Genomic DNA, 12,163 nt, shown 5'->3' on the forward strand with positions numbered 1-12,163 from the left:
GAAAATAAAAATGTCATGTCACATAGTAGGTCTGATACCTTTTTCTAATACAAACGAATTTTTAAGAAGAAAATTTGAAGACATTAAATTTTTTTACCCGGATGTGGCATTGAAAAAATACGCAATATTAGGAAAAAAGGGATTTTCTTACATTTTTAATAATTTTTGCTTATTTTGGCGTTACAAAGTTAAGAAGTGCAAAATGTGTGTATACAGTTATTGGATCATTCCTTTCAAGTTTGGCCTTTTGGCTTATGTAATATTTATTGATATGAGTATAGTTTTGCTAATTTGTATGATTGCATTCGAAGTAATATTTATAATAATTTTGGATTTAAATATTTTATAGTTTTACAATATATTTTCGCGATGAGTTATCTCATTTCTTGATTTATTTGAATGAGTGCGAATAAGAAAACATAATTGTCAATAGTGACAAAAGAAAATCGGATGAATTTTATGCGATTTTTTAACAATAATTTGCAAATAATTACTTCATTTGTTTTTATAGCATTGGAAATAAGAACAGAATTGGAAATAGCAGCGGCAGCAGCAGTATTATCAGAAGCTGCAAATATAAATTGTTAAGTAAGTATGTATGTGCTACATATGGTACACATGCGAGAGCTGTAGCACAAGCAAATTTCAATTAGCTCTGCTCTACTACCACTCCCAATTTTTTGCTCCCGCTACGCCAAATCAGAGCACAGCACTTCACTTTTGGCTTTTGCAACAGCTATAACTTTTTACCTAACAAAACTTCGACCAGAGCAGAGCACATACTTTTACATTGATCTGCTATGGCTCCCGTAAAAGTGAGAGCGGTAGCTAATTATAACATAGCAATAGTTCTAAAAATTTTGCTGCTACGGAGTAGCAAATGAAAACCCTGGTTTTGTATTTTAAATGATCAGATAATATTAATATTTTCTTTCAGTAATTATTATAATTTTTATTTAATTAATCTTTCTTTCTTTTTCTTTTAAATATTACGAGTTCTATTTTATTATTCTTTATTTTCAGATATTAATAACTTTTTATTAAATATATTTGTATATACATATAAATATTTAGGTAAAACCATAAATTTGTTAATAATAATTATTGTAATAATACAATAAGAAATAATTCTGAAAAAATTGTATATTAATGAAGAATAAATAAAAAAATTTAAATTTAAAATGTTTGTTTAGAATTCTAATATGAAACCATGCATCAGCTGTCGATTGGGGATATTAGCAGCTCAGATATACTTTTTTTATATGACACTATTATATGAGCGCAACAGAGATCTATGATCACACGTATACGTATGTACGTGTAAGCAGAAAAGTAGTTGGAATCTGCACAGCGCCTATGGCAGGCAGTTTTTTCAGTTTTGAGAGTTTGAAAACCTGGTGTTTCACTATAGTCACAAAAAAGAGAGAAAACACTTTTTCCTCTACAAAGCATCTTTTTCGAGATATCGTGATCTTTAGACCGCAGGAAAGTCGTATTTTCGACTATATGCACACATTTCCACACCACCTCTGAGGTAGTGTACACGGCGCATTTTTTAACGTGGTTTCCCCAGTAGGCATGCTCCACAATATATTTTGATCTAAAGAAGAAACATTTTTTATTTAAATTAAATGAAAATTTTAACAGCTAGAAAATTACTTCTTCATTTATCATCAAGTTCTTCATCGTCACTCGTTTCTTCCTCTTGCTCGATTTGTGTCGACTGCTCCAAGAAGAGAGATCTATCAGTTATATCCTCATCAATTTCGAAATAATCTACATATGTTGCATTTGATTCAATGTTTGTGCAAGATTGGCCTTGACAATTGCTACATACCGTTGAACAATACAATCCAACTTTTCTGCACCCGCAATTCTTTGTGCAGCCTTTTTTGCAATTACAAAAAACTGTATTGAGTAATTTTTCTGGAGCAGGGGGCAGTAAAGTCTCAATTCGCTCCAAACTTTTATTCATACCTTTTCAGCCCCAATCTTCAGGATTTAGATTATTGCCTAGCCACATTTGCACACACGAAGCAAGTGTTGATAAGCAGAAGCAAATGTTGGAGGGAGACAAGATAACTGCACTTTCTTATTGTTTCTGTGTTTTTCAGGAAACTCAAATATCGATACTTGTCTATCGATTTAATTTTTTTTGAGCTCCATAAATAGCAAGGAGAACACGAATTCCATTAGTGAGGATAACATCTGCTGACGAGTTATAGCAGAAGCAGGCAATTTCGTTCCTCCCTTCCTCAGTTGCCGACCGTAGCGAGCAAAATGTGAAGATACTGAGCTTTTTTCATTTCAGCCTTCAAAACCACAGAACAAACAATATTTCTTGAAACAAAAAGACGATATACATACATATTACCTCGTGCTCTAGTACGAGGAGGACTAACCCCTGATGTGGTAGCTAGCTCGGCCTCACGTTGTATTTTAGCTGCAGCGCTTCTGCTCTTTCGGGTGTATGCCTTACGGCACTGCTTATGTATCGGTACAGATGTTTTGTCCTTCAAATATTCATCGATCCCACGATCAACAACCACAATTTCATTTTCAGTCAAAGATTCATTGCAAATAAAGCAAACTTCTGACATTTTTACAAAATTTTGTAACGGCACGGTTACTACGAAAAACCATTCAAAACTGACAGCATTTACTAAAGCTATGTTCTTCGGGAAGGGCAGTGTTCAAAATTAAACATGTTCATTTTTCGAAGGCTAACTGCTGGAAAAATTTGAGAATTGCGGGGAATTGGGAAAAGCGGGAATTCTGGCTTTTTTAGAAATTCAGTTGGCTTTTTCTGACTTTTTTTTGTGTTGTTAACACTTAAGTACAAAAAATATGAAAAAGTGGCAGCTTTACGATAGTCACTTACAAACAAACCAGAAAATGTGGTGGCGGATCGATTGTTTTTCTCGATATACGCGAATGTCATCTCTATTTAGTGGTTCCATCTCTATTTAAAAAGGGCGCGTAAATTCTATAGTCTGCTAAACTTTAAAGATTCTGGTGGAAACCGCAGATTTTTTGAGTTGGCAACTGTGGCCATTCAAATATTGTGTTTACCCTGGTCAAACGCGGAGATAGAAAGGGTTTTTAGCCAGGTTAACCTAATTAAATCAAAATTAAGAAATTCAATAGTCCTAGCCACGACTAACAGCATTCTAAGCATAAGGTAAAGTGTTATTTCAAGAAAAAGATATATTCTATTCATTTTTATTTTAATATACAGAAATGGATTACGAAGGATGGGAAAATGCTGCGTCGACTATGAAGTGCCTGTAAAATATCTGCAGATGATAGGCACGAATATGTCATACGAAAATGAGACAGACCAAGACGATATAGATAAATTAATGGAAATCTTCTAAACAAAAATGAACTTAATAAATTGTTATTTTTTTAGATATTTTTTCTTATTTTTGATACATTTGTTTTTAGATTTTTTTTTGGATTTTTTTAATCATTTTTTTAGCTTTTTTCTCCATTCTTCCCGTCAAAAACAGCTTTTTTTCCTGGTGAAAAGTTGGCAGCACTGATGACATGTGCACTTGAAAGTCTATTACTACACGCGTCAACTTTTGATGCTAATTCTCGGGCGATTCTCTTTTGCTGTCTCCCATTACATTCACACGAGCAACTTGTGTTGCGCAAGTCTGTTCGAGTTTTTTTCTCATTCTCTTTCACTTTACTTTAACCAGAGAACGTATAATATAGAGAAGGTTCAACTACGGACAAGCGTGTGAACCAGGAATAAAGGGATGTTAAACTTATTCCAGTGTGAGAGCGCCTCAAAATTAGCGTTTTTTATAACATTTTCCATTATTGTCAGATTGAACAAAATAACAATTTTTGGGTATTTATCAACCCAATACCCAACATTTAGTACGAATAAAAATTACTAAATAGTGGTTATTTATTATACGAAGAAACTAATTAAATCTTTTTAAAGAATATTATAACAACTGACTTTTGTCCTTTCAGTACCCAATAATAGGATTTAAGCTTGTTAGCTCTCAATCATTAAATGTTTTTAATCATTTTCCATTGAAAATAAAACTATGATGCTTCAAATTACAAAACGTTTCATCAAATATCTTTAAATTTCACAAATTTATTTAATTTTCATTGTTTAACATTTTTTATAAGTGGTCTTGAACGATGCAACAAATCCCTCCGTTTACACATTTTTTTTGGTAAGATTTCAATCTGGCCATCGCTCGTTTCCAATTGATAAACGTCAAAGTTCAGTAGGTTTTGACGTTTAGCAATTGCTCTCTCACTTCCAGTGAGAGAGGAGTTAAACATCTCTTTATCTCTGGTGTGAACTGTCAAGAGCCATGAATTTTCTATTAGTGGATTTCACCACTTTTGGCTCGGCGGGAGAAATTTTAACATAAATTTGTGAACAGAGCTGAGCATTGAATGAAAATTATGCTCAGAAATATATGTACATTGCTTTTACAGACGCATGTTGGCCTTTTGGCTTATATTTTTATACTTTTACCTGCTATCATATCAATTGATATGAATATAATTTTGCGAATTTTTGTGAATTCATGCAAAATTGATAACATTATTATTAAATCATGCTATTTTCATGGTAATATTTGTAGTTAATGGGCAAATGAGCTACTTTTTAAACATTCCTTATCTTTGATAATATTATATAATTTCGTATGCATGTATATATGCTTAATACATATATGAAAAACAAGTAAGGAAGGGCTAAGTTCGGGTGTCACCGAACATTTTATACTCTCGCATGGTAAAGTGATAATCGAGATTTCATAATACGTCATTTACATATTTTTCAAATACCGTATTTTTGTAAAGTCTTATTCCGCTATCATCATTGGTTCCTAATGTTTATACTCGTATTATACAGAGAAGGCATCAGATGGAATTCAAAATAGCTTTATATTGGAAGAAGGCGTGGTTGTGAACCGATTTCACCCATATTTCGTACATGTCATCAGGGTGTTAAAAAAATATTATATACCGAATTTCATTGAAATCGGTCTAGTAGCTCCTGAGATATGGTTCTTGGTCCATAAGTGGGCGGCGCCACGCCCATTTTCAATTTTTAAAAAAAGCCTGGGTGCAGCTTCCTTCTGCCACTTCTTCCGTAAAATTTAGTGTTTCTGACGTTTTTTGTTAGTCGGTTAACGAACTTTTAGTGATTTTAAACATAACCTTTGTATGGGAGGTGGGCGTGGTTATTATCCGATTTCTTCCATTTTTGAACTGTATATGGAAATACCTGAAGAAAACGACTCTGTAGACTTTGGTTGACATAGCTATAGTAGTTTCCGAGATATGTACAAAAAACTTAGTAGGGGGCGGGGCCACGCCCACTTTTCCAAAACAATTGGGTCCAAATATGCCCCTCCCTAATGCGATCCTTTGTGCCAAATTTCACTTTAATATATTTATTTATGGCTAAGTTATGACACTTTATAGGTTTTCGGTTTCCGCCATTTTGTGGGCGTGGCAGTGGGCCGATTTTTCCCATCTTCGAACTTAACCTTCTTATGGAGCCAAGGAATACGTGCACCAAGTTTCATCATGATATCTCAATTTTTACTCAAGTTACAGCTTGCACGGACGGACGGACGGACAGACGGACGGACGGACAGACAGACATCCGGATTTCGACTCTACTCGTCGCCCTGATCACTTTGGTATATATAACCCTATATCTGACTCTTTTAGTATTAGGACTTACAAACAACCGTTATGTGAACAAAACTATAATACTCTCGTTAGCAACATTGTTGCGAGAGTATAATTATCATAATATCCTAAAAACATAATATATTACCATAATAATATATGAAATTTCGTTTGAATAATAAAACTCCGGTTTACCGTACTGAGCGGCTTGCCGTCCAGTTTATTAATAATAATTTTATTCTTTACAAAAATCTTATTTCCTAAATTTACCTGAAGCCGTTGTGCTGACTTGACATATTCTTTATAAAAATCTTACTTGCTAAATTTACCTGAAGCCGTTGTGCTGACTTGACATTCCTCAGCATCAACGACCCGGCATATCTTATGAATATTTCCTTATTTATGTATTTTATGTACATATGTATGTAGTTGAATCTGAAGATTCAACTTACATTTCAGAGAAATAAAAATATTTAAAAAATACTTGTCTTTTTTTGTGTGTCGACGAGTTTGACAGTGGTGGAGTCGTTTGACGACGCAACTCCCCCAGCGTTACTGTTTGAACTCTCCTGAGTTCTTGTATTTACAATTTTTATTTTTGTTGTTTTTTTCTTTAATATTATTACTAGGATTGCTACTACTACCATTACAATGATTATCAATGATATATTAATACCATATGATACATTTTTATGGTATTTTAATTCTGCAATTTCTTTTATGTTTTCTATATTTTTTATTGCAATATCATTGAATGTTAATTTTGGTGTGTAACTTTGGTTTAATTTTTCGGCAGGGTATATAATTGTATGAATATATTCTGTTTTATTATTTTTAAATTCTTGTTTTAAAATTTCCATTTTACAATTTACAAATTTGATTATATAGTTATTTTTTAATACAATTTTTCTGTCATCGCAGTTTTGTTTTATTACATCATTTTTTGCATTTCTTATTAATATTGTGTCATCGCTTATTTCTTGTATTGATGTTTTGTTATTATATTTAAATTCGCAAGTATTTGAAAATATGCAGCTTTTACTCAATTTTAGATTTTTAAATGCTTTATTTTCTACATAATCAAAATAGTTTTCGCCAATTTTTATAACGAATTTTTCTTTTTCAATAATTTGTAATTTATTTCTATTTGGCATTGGGGTTATTAATTGAATCTTAGTTTGAAAAAATGTTCTTGGTATCTGAATTGCAAATATTATTGTATCGTTTCTGTATACTACTACTCCTACTTTTGATAATTTTAGTTTGTAAAAATCAATCTCGTATTTTTCAATTTCTTCCCTAGTTAACATACTTGGATGTACCATATTGTATTTAGCCGCCGCTATATTATTTTGTATTTCTTGAACTTTACTTTCTATGAATTTTAGTTTATTCATTTCATCATTATACAAAATTTTACTTTCAATTCTATTTTCCTCTTTGTTTATTATATTTAAAGTTTCTATTATTTGTTTCCTATCTGATTCTATAGTTCCTTTTAATAAGTTTAGTGATCTATTTAAATGTTCATTAATTACTATTTGTTTATTTAAATTTACAATGGCATTATGGCCATTTTCTTCAATAATTTTTAAATGGTTCAAAATGTCTTGTCTGTCATCATCATCCATGACTCCAAACATCCATTTATATGCTATTCCTCCTATATTTATCAAGCCTCTTTTATTTCTCTTTTTGATATTCGGTGTTATTGATGTGATTTTTGCTTTTATATTTTTTATTTCATCAAACAAAATTTCTTTATTTTCAATATTTAGTTTTTCAATATTTTCTTTAACCTGATCAACTATGTCTGCTATCTTGTTCGGATTTATAGTATGTATAACTGTACTTATTTCGTTAACTATTTCTATGTCCGCTGTTTGTATAATTGTATACCCCGCATCTTCTATTATTGGTGTAATTTGCAAAAGTGCTGTCACCAATGATATGATTATTGTTAAAAAAATAATTATTATCGTCATCTGTAAAAGTAAAAATGTATAACCGTTTTAGGTTTTGATTTAAAAAAACTTAAATTGGATTTTAGTCGCCTCTTACGACAGGCATCTCTTACCATGGGTATATTCTAGAAAGACCCCTTACCCACTGGGGTAAAAAAAATCATGTATATATATGTATGTAGAAAAAAAAATTAAATGTTATTATCTCCATTAAATGCCCTTAGACTGAATGAATCGTCATCATCCTCATTTGGATTTTCTATGTTTGCTAATTTCATTGGTCTTTTTATATTTGCCGGATGGACGTTTTGTAAGGGAAATATTCTGAAATATGGTTGATCCTTATGCCGTACTCTTTTGTAGTTTTTAATTGGTCCTGTTTGTCTGTTTTCTATATATTCTTCTCTGTTTTGATTTAATTTGGCTATTGTTTTCTGTTTTACTGTATTTATTCTATCTTGTAATATGGATGGACAAATGTTTTCTTTGGCGTCCCTTGGAGAACATTTGATAGTTGAGTGGTACCTATCGTTATAGTTGCATATAACAATTTGTATCCTCATTTCTGTTGAAAGACTAGAGTCCTCAATTCCTGTTAGTTTTTCCAACAAGGTTGAGTGCAGTCTCTCAATGTCTGCATTTCCTGTATGGCTATTTGGTTTTGTGTGATGGACTTCTACATTTTCGGCATTTAAATATTGTATTAATTGTTCTGCTCTAAACTCATTATCCATAATAATTTTTTTAGGTTTACCGAATTTCGCAAAATGTTCCATAATTATTGTCTTTTTAGCTCTCCAGTTTCTGTCTGTTATTCTGTAAGCTGCTGCGAATTTTGTTAATTTGTCAATTACTGTTACAAATGATTGCTTATTGAAATGAAATATATCTACATGAAGTATCTCATTTTTATTGGTTGGAGTTTCAGTTAGGTGAAATTTAGGTTTAATGGGTTTCCTATCGTATTTGATTTGTTGGCATTTTTGGCAATTATTTATTATCAATTGTATTTCTTCTTTGAATTTTGGAAAATATATTTTATCTTTTAATGTATTATAGGTTTCATTTATGCCACTATGCATAGATTCTTTTGTATGGTATAGTGATATTTGCTTATGTAGTTCTTCTTCTTCTTCTATTTCTGATGCTCTTTTTGTGCATTTTATAAATTTTAAACTTCTATCTTGAGCAAACATTTCAATAAGTAGTTTTTGTATTTTATGGTAATCTGCTTCAGATACTTCTGAAAATATTCCTACAATTCCGTTTCCTTTTATATATTTTTTTAATGTTTCCTTGTTCTCTTCTTTTTCATCCATTGGGTTTATTTCAATTATTTTTCTTCCATGGAGTCTTTGCATTTGCTGTTTGTGTCTATATGTTAATATAATTTGAATTTTATATTTATTAACAATTTCTTCTTTAATTGGAAAGTGTTCAAACAGTTCTTCATCTGCTGAATGAATTGTTTCCGACAATTCTAAGTTTGATTCATTGTCGTTACCTTCTTTTATTTTTGGTGAGTTTTCAATTCGACTCAAGAAATCAGCTACAACATTATTTTTTCCATTTAAATATTCTATTTCAAAGTTGTATTCTTGCAATTTCAATAACCATCTCTGATGGCGTTGAGAAAATTCTTTTCCTTTATATTTATTAACAAGATATTTGATCGGACAGTGATCGGTTATTATTTTAAATTTATTGCCATATATATATGGTCGAAAATATGTAATAGAGAAAATTACCGCTAAAAATTCTTTGTCTGTCGTTGAATATTTTTGCTCATGATTGTTTAGAGTTCTTGAAATATAGCATACTGGTTGGCCTTGCTGTGAAAGCACTGCTCCAATAGCATAGTCACTAGCATCAGTTGTGATACTGAATTCTTTGTCGTACTCTGGGAATTTGAGAGTTGGGTGAGATGAAATGAGTGCTTTTAAATTTTCAAAGCTTTCAATATATTGTGGATCTTTAGAGTTTATTTTATTGCCCTTTTTCAAATATTTTATCATGGGGTAAGCATTTTATTATTTTAGAATAATCTTTTATGAATTTTCGATAATATCCTGTTGCTCCTAAAAATCCTTTTAACTGTTTCTCAGTTTTTGGTATTTGTATTAATTGCTATAATTTTATCAGTATTAGGCTTGATGCCTTCTTTTGTTAAAATGTGTCCTAGGAATGTAGTTTCTCTTTGAAGAAAACTGCATTTATCTGCCTGTATTTTTAATTTATTCTCTTGTAGTTTCAAAAAAATTTTTTTAATGAGTTTATGTGCTCTTCTAATGAAATGTCATCTAAATATACGACACATATTTTATTTATATATTCCCTCAATATGTCATTCATAAATCTCTGAAAAGTAGCTGGGGCATTTTTCAACCCGAAAGGCATTCGGACGTATTCATATAGTCCTGCCGGAGTGACAAAAGCTGTTTTCTGGATGTCCCTTTCTGCCATTAAAATCTGATGGTAACCTTTTGCTAGATCTATGGTGCTAAAGTACCATATTACCAATTTATCTAAGATTCCTTCGATATTCGGTAGAGGATACTTATCATCTACAGTCAATTGTTTTAACCTCCTATAATCAACCACTAGCCTGAATTTTTGTATCCTGAATTATCTATCTTTTTCTGTATTTTTAGAATAGGTGAGCTATATCTACTGTGACTTTTTCTAATTAGATAAGTTTATTGAAATGCTTTAATAATTTTTTCGATTTCCTTTTTCTCATTTGATTTTAAATGATCAAGGTTGATGTTCTTTACTTCACTTATATCTAATGAATAAACTTGCTCTTGCATAGTTTTCATATAGAATGGAAGATTCACACCATTTTTCAAAATTATTGTCATTTTTTCGATATCAATGGTTTTAACGTTTTTTAAAAAAAGGAATCATTTCCTATTAACAAATCATATGGTTTATTAAAAATTACCGTAAAGTTCTACAAATTTCGAGCTACATAGATACAATTCCAAGGAATTTTTTTTTCAATTGAGGTGTCTTATTTAAAATTTCATAAATATTTAAGATACATACAATATTTTATTAATTTTTATTGAAGTCAGCACTTTTGCCACCTTCGCTCACTTAAATAGCGATTATTTCCAGTAGCATTAAGGATTTCGGATTGCACTTAACCCTCTCGTTCGAAAAGCAATAGGTGTGTTCGACCAGCTTCTATCCGTCTATTAATGAAATTATCACATTCACACTCGAATATGGCATTTCGTTGCCATAAACGTAATTCTTCCGTATTCATTTGAAAATTTGTGTCAGGTAGAGGTGCAAACAAAAAATCCATAATTTATTTCATATATATAGTGCTACAACTTTACACACATAATCTAAGTACGCAATTTTATATTTTAAAGGAATTTTAACAAATTAACTTCTGTATCTACTGCTGCTTTTTGTTTTTCTTTTCTCGTTTGTTCGTTTCTTTTTCTAATGGTATTGTTTTTGAATGGATTGAAACATTTAGTGAGCATAATTTCTGCGTTGACTTGTTTTTTTTTTTTTTTTTTTTTTTTTACAAAGAAAGTAATGGCTTCAAATAAAACTACTACTTAAATTACTAAATTATTAGTTGAATATTATTTTACCTTGCTGTTGGTGCTGCTGTTGTTGATGTTGCTGTTGTTACTGTTACTGGCGTCGTTGTTGTTGTTAATGTTATTGTTGTTGCTTTTGTTAATGTTGTTGTTGTTGCTGCTGCTGATGCTGCATTTGTGAATGTTGTTGTTGTTGCTGCTGATGTTGCTTTTGTATGGCACTTACAAATATCTCTGGTACACAATTACATATATTTTTTATAAAATTATTTTATAGTTCACGTTTTGTTTTTTTTTTTTTTGTTTTTACTTCAACAAATTATGCGAAATTGTATATGCTTTACACAAATATGGCTCCTTAAAAAATTAGTTTTTTCTTTTATATTTATTTTTTTTTTGTGCAACTTTCATTTATTTAGCAAAGTTTATTAATAATTTATTTTCAATTTATTTATTTAGCGTATTTTTTATAGTTTAATTTACTTCATAATATTTCATTTATTTAGTAAAAGTTTGAGAATACTTTTGCTTTCAACGCACTAAAATTGTTACGATGTATAGTAGAAAAATGGGGAACACCAAATTACCGACTGCGCCAATTACGATATAATAAAACTCCGGTTTACCGTACTGAGCGGCTTGCCGTCCAGTTTATTAATCATCATTTTATTCTTTACAAAAATCTTATTTCCTAAATTTACCTGAAGCCGTTGTGCTGACTTGACATATTCTTTATAAAAATCTTACTTGCTAAATTTACCTGAAGCCGTTGTGCTGACTTGACATTACTCAGCATCAACGACCCGGCATATCTTATATATGTACATATGTATGTAGTTGAATCTGAAGATTCAACTTACATTTCAGAGAAATAAAAATATTTAAAAAATACTTGTCTTTTTTTGTGTGTCGACGAGTTTGACAGTGGTGGAGTCGTTTGACGACGCAACTCGC

At 30.9% G+C, this 12,163-nt stretch overlaps 1 long non-coding RNA gene across 1 annotated transcript; it reads right to left on the reverse strand.

The window, feature by feature from the left end:
- Positions 1-1,177: 1,177 nt before the first annotated feature.
- On the reverse strand, positions 1,178-2,158 carry LOC126765500 (uncharacterized). The gene is made up of 3 exons (XR_007668469.1): positions 1,838-2,158; positions 1,660-1,776; positions 1,178-1,600 (listed from the first exon to the last, which is right to left on the reverse strand). It is a non-coding gene; the product is annotated as an uncharacterized LOC126765500 (long non-coding RNA).
- Between the last annotated feature and the right edge of the window lie 10,005 nt (positions 2,159-12,163).

This window comes from Bactrocera neohumeralis, unplaced genomic scaffold, assembly GCF_024586455.1.
Source record: "Bactrocera neohumeralis isolate Rockhampton unplaced genomic scaffold, APGP_CSIRO_Bneo_wtdbg2-racon-allhic-juicebox.fasta_v2 cluster10, whole genome shotgun sequence".
Lineage (NCBI taxonomy): Eukaryota > Metazoa > Arthropoda > Insecta > Diptera > Tephritidae > Bactrocera > Bactrocera neohumeralis.